Raw genomic sequence first — 13,207 nt, 5'->3', positions numbered from 1 at the left:
TAGAGCAGTCGGAATCAGAGACAGAAAGTAGCTCCTGGTGTTTGGGGGGGAGGAGGGGCTGGGGGCAGGGGAAATGGGGATCGTTTTTTATGGGTACAGAGTTTCAGTTGGGGAAGATGAAAAGCATTCTGGAGATGGATGGTGGTGATGATTGTACCACAGGTGAACATACTTAATGCCACCAACTGTACACTTAAAAATGGTTAAGATGGTAAATTTTAATTATGTGTATTTTACCGCAATAAAAAATAATAAAATTGTGTGTTCCTTCTACTATTTCACATTAAACTCTTGTATTCTGGTTTCTTCTGAACAATCGCAAACTCCAGCAGCACAGGCCCACACCTTTGCACGGCAACAGTGGGCTGGAGAAAAGCAGGCCTTTCCTCTTTTGTTATTTAAAAATTTTGATTTGTTTATTTTAAAGAAATAATACATTCTTAGGGTTCAACAATGAAAATACGCAATGGCATAGGATTAAATCTCTAACTCCCGCACGGCCACCATCGAGGCTTCTCAATTCCCTACCACAAAGCACAAAACCCTTATGTAAATTTCCTGTGCGTCCTTCCAGTTTGGTTAACGCAGATGCAAACAAGTACTCGTGGATATTCCTTCAGCTCTCTTTCATTGATAACAGGTTCTGTCTTTGGTTTCATCACTTGCTGATGTGTCTCGCAGATATTTCCAATCTGAAGACAAGTGGCCATTCACACAAGCCTCACTTTCTTCTTTGCATGCCCAGTGGGCTCCTGGGTATTTGAGGTCAGCCTCCTTTGTGTAGCCTGGGATACTGGCAAGCAGGCGGGGGTGGGGGGGGTGCGGAGAGGGTGGGATGAACAGAAGGAAGCATTTTCCTCCTCGCTCAGCACGCGTGCGGCTCTGGGGGAGTGGGTGGGAATGCCCGGATGAGCAAGGTCCAGAGAGTTTATAGTCTTGTCGGGAAGAGAGAAAAATGAGGCAAAATGGACAGTTATAACATCAGAGTGGAAAGTATGATCTTGGTAAGTTAATTAAACTCTTTGAGCTTCTGATGTCTCATTTCCAAAGCAGGGATATTTTAGTCCCTACTTTCAGGGTTATTGTGCAGATTAAACACGACTACCCAATGCCTGGTGTATAGTAAGCACTTAATATGTATTTACCTCTGTGGGGGCATAGTGGAGAGAATCAGATTGCTTGGAGGTGATATTGAGTAGGGTTTTGAAGGCTAAGTAGGAGTTTGCAAAATGGAGAAGTGGGAGTAGTACATTCCCTCCAGGGAAATAGCATGGGGTCTCCCTGCTTGCTTTTAGGTATTAGCCTTATTTCCAACACGATGTAACCAAATCTCGTACAGAAGATGCATCCCAGCCCAGGTCAGACATGCAGAGCCATGACTCATGCCCAGTTCTGTCTGACTCTGAGCCTGGTGGTCAATGAGCACTGCAAAATGAGCAAAACAAGCACTCCTGCTCCCAAGACTCGCACGCTCATGTTGCAACTTGGGGATTGTAAGTTTGGTTGCTGAGGCATGTTGGGTGGCCTTGACGTCTCATGAGGGGAGAAGATTGCCTGGCATTCACGGGCTCAGGTGACCCTTACCATCACTCAGCTCTGCTTTCCCCTGTGTGAGCTTCCCTCCCAGGGGGGAGCTGCCCAGAAGGTGGCAAAATGGCCACTGGCAGCTCCAGACCCTTATTTGGGCAACTGAGTCACTAGACAGGAGCCTCTTTCCCAGTGGTTTCAGCGAGTCTCAGATGGGGTTCTCGCTGGTCACACCTGGGTCATGTGACCATCCCTGGACCGTCACCTGGCTGAGGGAATGTGGTCCTCTCACAGGTGGGACCTGGGTCGCATGGCCACTCTGGAGTTGGTCGGGGAGCCAGAGCTGCAGAGGGGAGGTGACCTTCCTTCTGCTGCTAGGAGGAGGAGAGATGGCCAGCAGGCACAGCAGCGTTCTTTGCAGAACCCCGGAGGAGCCCACAGCCTGGTCTCCTGGAGACAGAGCTGACTAGTGGTCTCCTGTGAGCCCCGGCTGGGCGGGAAAGCTGTCGTGGAGGTGGTGGGGCAGGACACTCGGCCCGGGAACCTGCCCACGGACGGCGTGGCAGCCCTGCATGGAGCGCTGTGTGCAGGCCTGGTCACGGCGAGCTCCGCGGATGGGGCAGGGCGCCTTCCTGTCTCCTCCTCACTGTCCTGATTACGATCTGAGGTAAGGAGGTGCGACACAGGATCTGAGTTTCCATAATTCATGGGCCTGAACCACTCTCTTCATCTGACAAGACCCTCCAGGGATTAGCAGTGATTAAGCAAGAGGAGGAAAAGCATTTTATGAATTAGTACCAACCCCTGGGAGGGACAAAACCAGCCTAGGGGAAGCCAGAGAGGTGAGCTCAATCCCCATGGCATCCGCCGACCCTTTGTATAGAGAAACCTGTGTTTCCAGGGCAACCGCCACATCCTGATTGGACACCTTACCTTGCCAAGAAGTGCAATTTGAAACATTCTGGCATATAATTTATTGCAGACATTCTGTGCACCAGACCTGCGTCGAGTGCTTTACATACATGATGTCCTTTCACCCTTGCAGCATGAGGGGGCTCGTCCCCATTTTACAGACGAGGGAACCGAGGTTCCAGGAAGCTAGGAAACTTCCACCAACGTCACACACTGGGCAGTAGTGAAGCCAGATTCCCCTAAATCCATTTGACAGACATGCACCCATGCTTCCAAGCTGGGGCCCCTTCGATACCGGGGCCAGAGACCCAGTGCACCCCAGAACCCTGGCAGGTGGGTGGTGCCTGCCCACAGCCCCTCAGCAAATGTTCTGAGGACACTTGAATCAGGCACAGGCAGAGACTTCTTTCGCCTTCTGGCCCCAGAGTCTCCTGCCCCAGGCAGGTCCCCATTTTTCGGCTTCTGCCCGAACCTGGCATTCCCTTTCTCATCTAAAGCCCAGCAATTTGGGCCCCCTGTAGCTTCAGAGGGGAGGGTGGGAAGTTTTGGAGAGGGACAGGAGGGGTTGCGTAGGCGGGGAATGGGGGCCGGGGACGACAGCCCAAGGCCCCAGAGGAGGCGGGAAGCAGGGGGGCAGCTTCATTAGCCTGTCCCCAGGGTACTTGGCAGCCAGTTATTAAATGCTCCCTAGGTTGATGAACTTGGCGGGGGGTGGGGTGGGTGGGAAACAACTATGGGAGTTGTGTGTATGTGTTGGGTGGGGGTTGGCTCTGCCTGGACCAGGAAACCCCTTGGTCTCATTTTATGGGGGGAGGGCTGAGACAGGATTCTCCAGGCTCTAAACCTGTCACCATGGCTCGGCTGTTCCTCGCCAGCAGGGATGGTGGGTCAGCGTCCTTGGATGCAGGCAGGGAGCTGCATCAACCCCAGAGCCGGTCCCTGGGGCACCACCACTCTGGGGGCTCCTTGGCTTTCATGGTGGCTGGGCCTGGAGGCTGTGGTGTCCACCAGCGCCTCAGCCCTGTCCTGTCTGTCTCTGAGCATCCTGCCAGCTCTATTTGTCATCTTGGGCATCTTCCTGCTCCCACATTGTAGATCATGTCATTTTCCCTTATTCCATGTGGAAGGGCATCTGTTAGTGACTCAGTTCCCCAAGCCTCTTCTCTTCACCCCTGCCACGTGCCCCTCAAGCCATCAGTGATGACTGGAGTCCTCATCCCCGCTCAGACCTCTGCTGAGCAGTTGCCCCGGATGTCGGCCAGGGATGCTTCCAGCCCCACAGACTCCAGCCGTCTTCATCCTCCGCTCAAACCTGCTCTGCCTCCGTGGCACCCCGTCTTGAAGAAGGGCACCAGCCCAGCCCAGAAGCCCTGGACTCAGTCCCATTTCTGTTCCTCCCGTGAGCCACCGTGGGGGGAGCCACAGCAGCAGGCCCACTTCCTCATTAGCTCTCAGCGTCTCCTCTCGCTCCCTGTCCCCTCTGTGCCCTGGACCACACAGCTTCCCTCCTCCCGCACCATTTCGTAGCCTTCACTTTGGTCTTTCTGCCCGTCCACATCTCTCCTGCTTAAAGTTCACCGTGGCCCCGGCACTGTGGTGGAGCCCACGCTCTTACTCTGGCACCCCACGGCCGCCTCTGCTTTGATACCCCCTCCAGCCCTTCCAGCCTCCAGTCCCCACAGCTTTTCATCTTCCGCCTCCGCTAACTCGAGAGTCAGCTCAGCCTCTGAATCCTCCAGGAAACACCCCTAAGTCCCCGCTCTGCAGCACCAGCAGCGTTGGGTCTCTGCGCTGGGCTCCGGTGGGGGCGCACCGGTCTGCACCCCAGCGCAGCACGCACGACCCACCGCACGCTGGCCCAGAGCTGCCGCAGCCCCGCCCACCGCGGGAGCCCCGCCCACCGCGGGAGCCCCGCCCACCGCGGGAGCCCCGCCCACCGCGGGAGCCCCGCCCACCGCGGGAGCCCCGCCCACCGCGGGAGCCCCGCCCACCGCGGGAGCCCCGCCCACCGCGGGAGCCCCGCCCACCGCGGGAGCCCCGCCCACCGCGGGAGCCCCGCCCACCGCGGGAGCCCCGCCCACCGCGGGAGCCCCGCCCACCGCGGGAGCCCCGCCCACCGCGGGAGCCCCGCCCACCGCGGGAGCCCCGCCCACCGCGGGAGCCCCGCCCACCGCGGGAGCCCCGCCCACCGCGGGAGCCCCGCCCACCGCGGGAGCCCCGCCCACCGCGGGAGCCCCGCCCACCGCGGGAGCCCCGCCCACCGCGGGAGCCCCGCCCACCGCGGGAGCCCCGCCCACCGCGGGAGCCCCGCCCACCGCGGGAGCCCCGCCCACCGCGGGAGCCCCGCCCACCGCGGGAGCCCCGCCCACCGCGGGAGCCCCGCCCACCGCGGGAGCCCCGCCCACCGCGGGAGCCCCGCCCACCGCGGGAGCCCCGCCCACCGCGGGAGCCCCGCCCACCGCGGGAGCCCCGCCCACCGCGGGAGCCCCGCCCACCGCGGGAGCCCCGCCCACCGCGGGAGCCCCGCCCACCGCGGGAGCCCCGCCCACCGCGGGAGCCCCGCCCACCGCGGGAGCCCCGCCCACCGCGGGAGCCCCGCCCACCGCGGGAGCCCCGCCCACCGCGGGAGCCCCGCCCACCGCGGGAGCCCCGCCCACCGCGGGAGCCCGGTTTGTCTTGCTGCTCCTGTCATCCGCTCAGGGTCAGGTGTGTGCTTAGTGCTCAACCCCCCGGGCTGCAGGAAGAAATGAAATGTCTGTTAACCAACCTCTCAGATGCCAGTGCCAGGGCCTTCTGAAGTGTGTATTGATCTCCTATTGTTGCTGTAACAAACTTCCACAAACACAGTGCCTTAAACCACGCACATTCATTCCCTTCCCGATCCGGAGATCGATCAGGACTCTGACCGGGCTCAGCCTCACAGGGCTCAGACCAAGGCATGGGCCGGGCTGGCTCCCCCCGGAGGCTCCTGGCCTTCTCTAGCTTCTAGAGGCTGCTCACTGTCCTGGGCTCCGGGGCCACTTCTCCATCTCTGAAGCCAGAGACGGGCTGAATCCTTTCCACTCTGCCCTGTTCTGCTTCTCTCTTCTGCCCCCCTTCTGCCTGTAAGGACGCTGGTGTTTACTGCAAGCCCCGTTGGGTAATCCGGGATAATCTCCCTACGTTACACTCAGATAATTAGCAATCTTACTTTCATCTGCAGCCTTAATCCCTCTCTGCCAGGAAAGGTCACAGCACAGTCACAGGTTCTAGGGATTAGGATGTGGACGTCGTGGAGGGGCCTTGCTCTGCCGCTGCAATGCAGAAGAAGCTGGGCAGGCCAGTGCGGTGTGGGGAGAGCGCCGTGCTCTGTGGAACTCCAAGGGTGGGAGACACCGCGGGCAAGAGAACGGTGGAGAGCAGAGAGCAGGATGGGTTGATGTAGGTAACGGGGTTTCGGGAGAGCGGAAAGGGCTTCCTGTCGTGCTGGGTAGGACTGCAAGGGACAGAGACCCAACCCAAACTGGCTTGAGTACAAGTACACGAGGAATTTATTAACTCATGGAACTAAAAAGGGCCACAGGTTGGACTTCGACCAGCTGTGGCTTGGCGAGGTTGAGGCAATGTCCACACAATTCCACTTCTCTTCATCTCGCACATTTCCTCTTCATCTGGGAGTGGCTTCGTCCTCAGCCCAGGTGAGATGGCAACGTGCAGCGGCCACTCCTGCCTCCGAGCACCCAGGTTTCACTGCACCTCGGAAGAGGAACTGGCTGCCTCGGCAAACCTCACTGTCCCACGGTGCCGTAAGTGGGTCTCGAGTCTGGCCCCTCCCTCCTCACAGGGCCAGGGGAACACCTGGCGCTCACTGGATTGGATTTCACCCACGTCACAAGTGGAGAACAGGAAGAGTGGGCTCCCAAAGGAAAGTCTGCACACTGTCTTACTAGATGGGTGAGGCTCCCACTTTACCTAGGGAGGCCAGCCAGGGTAGGAGAGAGAGCACTGGACGGAGAGGAGCCCCGTGTTCCACTGTGGGTTTGCGGCGTGACCTTGAGCAAGTTACTCACTGGGCCTCACTGTGGAACGAGGGGGTGAGATTGGATGCTCTCTAAGGGACCTTCCAGCTTCAACAATCTTACCATTCGGAGGCTGTTCCCATCTGTTTAGCCCATCTGTTTTCTTGTGCCTGTAGACACTAGTAGTAAAAATCCTTAGAAAACCCAGTGAGTTTTCTGCAGGGAAAGCCGTGGAGAGCAGAGCTAAGTCTGGGCTCTGCAGCAAGGCCCACGAGGCAGCCAAAGGCTTTGTTTTCCACACGAGGCACTGGGGAGGCACGCCCTGCGTTCATGGGAGGATCTGGGGCCCGAGCAAACGGTCAGGGACTATCACGACCCACAGCTGAGTCGGCCACTGGGGTTAAGCCTCACTCTGTGCTTGGTGTCAGGGCTGAGCGTGTGGCCAGCATTGGGGGGTACCGTGTGAACCGGGGTCACTATGTGAAGGCTCAGTCTGGGTCTGGGGTGGCCAGCAGAGGAAGGGCACATGCTGTATGCGGGTATGGGGGACTCACATGTCATTCAGAAGTAACTTTGGCCACAGACGACTTCTTTAAGCACTTGTTATTTAACATCTTATAATGGTTACTTATTCTTTTGCAGCTTGTCTGCTGTCTTTGACTAGGACGTCAGCTCCATGAAGGCAGTGATCTTTCTCTCTGTGGCACACGGTAGAGCTCCACAAATAATTGCTGAGTGACTAACTCAGTCGCTCAGAGGTGCATGCATGCAGCTGGGGCCAGTGCTATGTGCATGTGGCTAGCAGTTCCCTGACTTTGCTGCCCATTAGAACCACCTGGAGACTTCTTGCAAACCTCAGTGCTTATGATGCACCCATACCAACTGCCCCAGAACGTCTGGGGGCCAGCGCCAGCCATCGATATTTTTTACAGACTCCCCGAGGTTATTCCACTGTGCTGCAAAGTTTGAGAGCCACAGCAGGAGACCACAGAAAGTGGAGGCCGCACAGCGGGGCTTGCACACAGGCAGGAGTGAGACCAGAGACTCACGTCCTGGGTGATAGGATGGAGACCTTTCATCCTAGATCTCTATCACACTCTCCGGACACCCGCCACGAAGGTGATTACTTTGCTATCTCAGAATGGATTTTGGCCGAGAGTCAAGAAGAGCTCTTGCTTCCTGACTAAACGCTGGCAAATCAATTTGAGGTCTTGGCTGGAGCTGCTGATTAGGCCTGGCAGCTGGGGAGCCTCTGGCTGTTGGAGCCAAGGAAAGGCTCACTGGGCCTTTGGGAGGAGGGGGCAGGCAGGAGCTGGGGGCCAGCCTTGGGGTCCAAGAGCCCCGCCTTCTTTTGGGGTCAGGGGCAGCTTAGATGGGTTGCTGTCCAGGTTTAGGGGTGTACGCTTGGTTTATTTTTTTATTTTTAAATTTTTTTATTTCAGCATATTATGGGGGTACAAATGTTTAGGTTACGTATATTGCCTTTGCCCCACCTGAGTCAGAGCTTCAAGCGTGTCCATCTCCCAGACAGTGTGCACTGCACCCATTAGGTGTGAATATGCCCATCCCCTCCTTCCCCCTCCCACCTGCCTGACACCTGATGAATGTTACTACTATATGTTGTTTATTTAGAGTGGTGATATTAACAGCCATCATTTATTGAGAACTTGCTATGTGCTGTGCACTTTAAATCTTTTGTTGCAATAACTGGGCAGGGCAGGTCTTATCATTCGTTTTTACGGAGGCTCTGAGAGGTAAAATAATGTGCTTAAGGTCAAGTGGCTTCAAAGTACTAAGCCAGGCTTGGGACCAGGTCTGTCTGGGGGAATCCAAATATCTTCTCATGATGGGCTGGCTGCTTGCTGCATGTTTGTTCACATGTCTGCACTGTGAGCTCCAGGGATCATGTCGGACTCAGTCCTGAAAGGCGGTGCCTAGCCTGTATTTGGCCCTGAGGAGGCCCTTGGGAGAGGAGAGTTTGCTGAAGGCAGAAAGGAATGAGGAGATGTTTGCTGCAGGGATGGATGAATGCAGGAGTGTTTGCTGACTGCAGGCTGAAGAGCGGGCTGCAGGTGGGCTGACCTACGCACTGTGAGGCAGGCAGCCTCCCAGGTGGGCCCCGTCCCCAGGGAGCTTCCCTCCCGGTAGTCACGCCATGTAGTGTCCTCCCATGTTGGATCAGAGCTGGTCTGTGAGACCAACAGAACACTGCAGAAGGGATGCTGTGTGGCTTCCCAGGCTAGGTCACAGAAGGCATTGCAGCTTCCACCTTGTTCTCCTGGATTACTCAGTCTGCCACATTGTCCACATGGGAAGGCAGCCTCCTGCCGACAGCCAGCGCCAGCCGCCCGCAATGTGCTCGGCCACCCTGGAGGGCTCCTCCAGCCCAGGTGAGCCTTCACATGAGACTGCAGCCCCAGCTGACACCTTGATTGCAGCTTCACGAGGGACCTCAACCCAGAACTACCCAGCCAAGCCACTCCAGAATTCCTGACCCACAGAAACTGTGAGAGAAAATAAATGTTTATTGCTTGAAGCCACTAAGTTTTGGGGTAATTTATTATGCAGTGACAGGCAAGTACTGCACAATGCTGTTTCCTTTGAGCTGACAATTTGAGAGAGCTTCCTGCATGAGTTAGTTATTCTCTTCTGTCCCCTAACTCACTTGGGACCCTTGTCTTGTGTTACAATGAAAAGACATGAGACAGATCTGGTTTTAAAGCCAGGCTTCCCAATTCACAGTTTGGATGACTAGAGGATTTTATTGTGACACGTTCTTCTCCTTTTCACTCCCTCTCCCTCTTTCACTCCTCCTCACGTCACTTCTCTTTATCAGCCTTGCCTGGGTCATATCAGCCTTTAGTGGCGATGGCGGCCAGTTTTAGGTGCGTGCTGTGTGCCAGGGCCTGTGCGAGGGATCGTGCAGACATTATTTTATCTAATTCCTTCAGTGATCTCAGTGGCCGTGGTGAGCTTGGGCATCATTGTTCATGATGAGAAGTCCAGGGGCAGAGCAGCTGAGCCCGCCCAAGACCGGCGGGAAGAGTCAGGACTCGGAGCCAGGTTGGTCTGAGCACAAAGCCCACGCGTCTCCGCCACACACCTCTGCTTTCCGTCGTGAACAGCGGTGTAGTACTGACCCCAGACTCCTGCTGGGCTGAGGAGAGGAGGAGGCTTTGAAGCAATTAGCCCTCGTACAGCACACAGCAGGTGCCCAGCAAGTGGGGGCTGCCTCGCCCCCCGCCCCGGCCCCTCCCTCCCTCGTGAGGTTTGACGTGGGCTGCCTTGGCCTCGTGCGGACAGGGCCATGCCCGGTGCCGCGCAGGACGAGAGCGGCAGGCAGTTGGTGTGGCCAAGAGCTGCAGACCCAGGGCCTACGCCAGGGCAGGGAGGGCGCCCTGTGTCTGGAGTCCAAGGAGAGGGTGACACCAGCTCTGACCCACCACGGAGTCTGTACCACGTGCCAGCTCTGTGCTCCGACCGGAAGTGCCCTGCCCGGGCTCATGGGTGAGGAAGGGCTGAGGCCTGTGTTCACACCCAGGCCTGTGGAGAGGCGGGAGTGTGCAGACGTCTCCTGCTGGAGGATCTCAGCTGAGAAAACACTGTCCTCAGGGGGTGTCGAATCATCTCGCAGATCAGGCGAGAAGCCCCAATTAATTACAAGTGCTAAGTGAGTGGTCTGGAAGCAGCTTCGCAGCCAGTTGAAGAGATGCAGGAGGAGGCTCCGTTAACCTCCTGCCTCCTGGCAGCTTTGGGTTTAGGAGGAAGAGAGGAGCTGACCGGAAGGAGCTTCCTGACCCCGTGGGGAGTCCCAGCAGGAGCGTGCCCCTGCCCAGGACGCGCAGAAGGGCCCCCTGGGTCCCACGGGAGGGTGGATTTGACTTTAAATCCCCTTCCTGCTTCAGGTTTCTTGGTTTCCTTGACCCTGTGGTGACGTTAATGGTGATGACATCGCTCCATCTGGGGGTTCGCCCGTGCAAAGGGCTGTCTGTGGTTCCGGGTGGGCCGGTGTGGGGTGTGGACTGCCCACTGGACTCTCCCCAGGCGGCTCAAACCCAGAAGCCCCAAACCAAACTTGTGGTCTTTCTCCAAACCCTTCCCCCACCAGTGTTCCTCACCAGTGTCCCCAGCCTCTCAGACATCCACCAAGGGCCCAACCAATTCCCGCAGACGTCCTTCATTCCTCCCTCCCCACACCCACCACCCAGGTCAGACTGCTTTGTCTCCTCCCTGCCCTTGTCCCTGCCAGTCCTCTGCCTGGAGTGCCCTCTGTCTCCGCTGGGTTGACTGCTCCTCATTAACAACTCATCGCAGCTGTCGCCTCCTCCACGGAGCCTGCGCCCAGCACCGAGCTCACCCACACGGCCGCACGTGCTGCGGTGGGCAGCTGGCCTGTGTGCCCGCCTGTTTCCTCCATGAGCAGGGGGTCCTGGAAGGAAGGCCCTGCGGTGGGTGCTCTTGGTGCCCAGCACTGTGTTCAGACATTGTGGAAGCTCCGTGAGTGCTACTCACCTGAGAGGATTCAGACTTAGGAGAAGGCCTCCAGAACTCAAATGCGAGGGTGCTGGTATTGACTGACACACCGGGGCCCACTGAGCGGGAAGGAGAGAAGAGGGGAGCCGAGGAGTATCTGAGTGTCCCGGGATGGGCTATTTCCTGAGGGGGCCCTGGCTCTTGGGAGGACAGAGCCTGGGTGTGGGTGGAGCACACAGATGCACTCCCAGGGAAGCCCAAAGCCTTGTAGGCTCTTTCTCTCCTGTCCCCAGCCTTGCGAGGCCTCAGAGCCCAGCCCAGGGCTCCGGGAATGAGCCCAGTCTTACAGAGGCTTGGGGAAAGCCCACCGTTGGCCACTGCTCCCACTGTGGGACATGTTCTCCACCACCCGGGCACCTCTGAGGCCCTGCCCTACTCTGGTGCTGTGTAGGGAAGGGGGAGTTGGCCTCTAAGACCCCGCAGTGATCCCCCACCCTGGTGTCACACCCTGATAATCCACCCCCAGAAGTGTGGGCAGGTCCTGTGACTTACCTCTAACCCACAGAATATGGCGAAGGGGATGGGGTGTCATTCCCATGGTTAGGTGGCACAGCAATGTGGCTTCCGTCTTGCTAGCAGACCCTCTCTATTGCCTTTGTGGCTTGCATGCTTCAGTGACGCAAGGTGCCTCGCTGTGGGCTGCCCCAGTGGAGAGGCCCACATGGCAAGGGACAGGTGATGACCACCAGCCAGCAGCCAGCAAGGGATGGAGTCCCTCAGTCCAACAGGAACTGCACCCTGCCAGCAGCCACGTGAGCCGGGAAGGGATCCTTGCCCAGCTGAGCCTTCTGATGCCCCCAAGCCCTGGCCTGCACCTTGACTGCAGCCCTGTGAGAGACCCTGAAGCAGAGGACCCAGTTCAGCTGTGCCTGGACTCCTGACCCACAGGAACCGAGATGACAAACATGTGTTGGTTAAGCTGCTGTGTTTGTGGTAAGTTGTTACGCGGCCTCCCGTGGCACACGGAGCTGCCTCTGACTCGGGGAGCCCAGGGGACCTGCTACCCACAGTGCACTAACCCAGGGTCCTGGGCAGATGTGGGAGGATGGGCAGGAGGGTGATGTCAGGGCAAAGAAGAGGGAGGGGTCAGGGTCTGCACCCCTCCCCTCATTGTCCAGCAGGTGCCAAAAGCCAAAAGGAAAGTGCCCGTGGCCACCATGTGGGTGGGGCAGATTGATCTCTTGGGCCCTGAGGCAGCATGGAGGTCCCTAAGAATCTACCTTGTGCTGGGTGCTGGGGAGGGACTGGGGTGCAAGCCAGCCCTGCCCTTACAGGGCTCCCAAGTTAGTGAGGGAGACAGGTGCGGCAACCTCCCTTCCAATAGAGCTCGCAGCACGCCACGCACTGGATGCTTGGCACGTGGGGCTCAGCGTGCGCGCCCAGGACCCCTTCACTCCTCACGGCAACTGCGAAGGTCAGAGAAGTGATTATCACCCCATTTTACTCGCGAGCGAACACTCAGAGGGGTCGAGTGGCTTGCTCAGGATGGTTCTGTGGGGTGGCAGAGCCCGTAAGCACACCCAGCGCTGGCTGAACTCTGAGACCGAGGCTCTCTGCTGTGTGGGTGCAGCAATAGACTCTGCTCTGGGCAGGGGGACAGAAGCTGTATCAGGGTGGGCTTCACAGAGGAGGAGACATTTGAGCTGGAGCTTGAGGAGTACACCAAGGTGGGGCAGGGCACCATTCATCCCAGGCAAAGGGGACAGAATGTGGGAACACCAGACAGCATGGTGTGTGGGTGGGGGCTGGGGGTGCTTGGAACACAGAAGCAGGCGTGGGTCTGACCAGCAGGTTGGGATCATATCACTCAGGGTCATTTTGAGAACTGGGATGTTACCTATAGGCAGATGCCATCCCACAGGCCACTGGGGGGGTGCTGGACAGGGAGTTTGACATGGTGAGCTTTGCATGTCAGAAGAGTCTTGCAGGTGGGGGGAGGGGAGACATGGAAGGAAAGGGGTGGGGGCTGGGAGACACCATGTGGCAATGGGAAGGGCCCAGCCAGGGGCGGAGAGAGGGGGCCTAACGTAAGGGACAGCATGGGGTGGGGGCTGCAGGGGGCGCTGGAATGGTCCTAACCCCTCAGCAGGGCCTGGAAGAGTCTGTGTCCAGGAGGAACGCTGAGTGCTGCCCTCTCTGTGACCCCAGCCTCTGTCAATGTTCAGGGGGTGAACGCCCACCCATGTGACCTGGCAGTGTTCTCAGGATGCCACACACCCCGAGGAGCTTGGGCGAAG

Source organism: Eulemur rufifrons, chromosome 7 (genome assembly GCF_041146395.1).
Source record: "Eulemur rufifrons isolate Redbay chromosome 7, OSU_ERuf_1, whole genome shotgun sequence".
Classification (NCBI taxonomy): domain Eukaryota; kingdom Metazoa; phylum Chordata; class Mammalia; order Primates; family Lemuridae; genus Eulemur; species Eulemur rufifrons.
This window is presented reverse-complemented; position numbering follows the sequence as displayed.